Source organism: Anneissia japonica, unplaced genomic scaffold, assembly GCF_011630105.1.
Source record: "Anneissia japonica isolate Jap-2015-1 unplaced genomic scaffold, ASM1163010v1 scaffold58036_len3415_cov134, whole genome shotgun sequence".
Lineage (NCBI taxonomy): Eukaryota > Metazoa > Echinodermata > Crinoidea > Comatulida > Comatulidae > Anneissia > Anneissia japonica.
Genome location: NW_022735461.1, coordinates 1,513 through 3,415, shown reverse-complemented (window position 1 = coordinate 3,415; position 1,903 = coordinate 1,513). Strand labels below are relative to the sequence as shown.

The window sequence follows — 1,903 nt, the reverse complement described above, 5'->3', positions numbered from 1 at the left end:
CAAAGCAAGTTTAATCTCAATTAAATAATACATAAAATCACAATAACAAATTTTAAGTATTGATTTTATGTGTTCAAACTACTATGTTAAACTAAATATTCGAGTCATGAATGCGCTGCCGGGCAGAATTTTTATTCAGGATATCTGGCGCAATAGAAATTTTAGTCATTGATTGACTCAAACCCCCTTCCCCCACCAAAAAAAAGTAAAAGTACTTAGAAATGTTAAAATATTCGTAATGACAGTCAGACCAGATCTCACTGAAACATGGAGACAAACAACCATTTGTTTTATCTTTAAAACCACATTCTTACGCATGATGTACCACAAGCTTAATTATTTTATTAAAATCAGTCAGGGTGAAATACTGACAAAATGGTGATGCACCTTGATTTTTTATTTTGTAGGGTGGGTTCAATCTCCTACTACATCTTGTATTTGTGTTGAACTGATAGTGGCTTTCCATTACTTCACAATACTATCATAACTATTCAATCTCTGCATTTACAGATATGAAATGATGATAGACGCGGAAGCTAAAAGCAATTTACGAGAATCAAGATGAGCAACGTTCGGCAGATGATTTCAGATTTCAAACACAAAACATTACATACACGGAATATTGATTTAGTTTGAAAATGATGACAGGTCAGTGTCTACATAGTCTTGAATGCCGTTTATTTGTCAGGTTATGCTTCAGAAAACCGGGATTAGTTTTCAATTCACGAAGGATTTTTCTCAACATTTGACACTCACTAAGCTGGGATATAATCTTTACATTTCACAGATTTACAATTCAAGGGATGAAAATGTTGGTTGTATTTTAACATTCGATTGTATGTCAATTATTTATACAATATTACTGAATACTACTGTATATTAAAGACCACAAAAAGCTTCCAAATTAATGCATTAATAATTATTGATTGTAGATATGATTTGAAAAACTTCCATTCATTATAAACCATAATTTTCGATCATGTTTCTCTGTTGTAGTCTGGCTTTTATGTGAAGCGCGATGTGAGTTTGCATCAGGAAAATATTTTATAGGAATTTATTACTGCTATGCTAGTTTAGTTACTTGTTTTTTTCTCTATTTTCTGTTTATGTAAGCATACAGAAGCTCTGGCATTATGCTATAAAAATGTAACATTATTATTATTACTACTACAGAATTCAGAAGATTGGCAAACATAAACTCACGAAGGGTTTACCAGGATTGTCCTACAGTAGCATAGCATACGGAGCAAAAGTCAACCAGTGAAAAATGAACCATAATTATTAGATAGGCGCAAACGAATAGCAGAAAAGAAAAATTGCTCATTCATGATATTCAATTCTCAAATAATTTCATCTGGTTTCATAAATATTTAAAGTCAACAGAGACTAAGGTGGACATGAACTGAGACACATCTACGACCACTTACTAAAACGTAACACCAAAATATCCGGAGTGGGCACCAGCGAAAAGTTGATAACAAGAAGATAGATGGCGCTATTACTACCACAGATATGATGAATGACGACACTACACATTAGGTCATTTGCGTGACCAATGCTACTGAAACCGTAGCTAAAGTCTACTTAATTTAGGTACAGCAACTTCAATAAATGATTTAATGTTGATTTTTTCCTGCATGATATTGTAAATCTTCAGTTTTAAATAAAGTAATTTCTAAGGACCTACTTACTAAAGATTTAAACTATGCTTATATACATTATTTTCTGTTTATGTAAGCATACAGAAGCTCTGGCATTATGCTATAAAAATGTAACATTATTATTATTACTACTACAGAATTCAGAAGATTGGCAAACATAAACTCACGAAGGGTTTACCAGGATTGTCCTACAGTAGCATAGCATACGGAGCAAAAGTCAACCAGTGAAAAATGAACCATAA

At 32.4% G+C, this 1,903-nt stretch overlaps 1 long non-coding RNA gene across 1 annotated transcript; it reads left to right on the top strand.

Moving 5' to 3' along the window:
- The first annotated feature begins 514 nt into the window (after positions 1-514).
- LOC117116624 lies at positions 515-1,690 on the top strand. The gene is made up of 2 exons (XR_004446792.1): positions 515-648; positions 1,174-1,690. It is a non-coding gene; the product is annotated as an uncharacterized LOC117116624 (long non-coding RNA).
- The last annotated feature ends 213 nt before the right edge of the window (positions 1,691-1,903 follow it).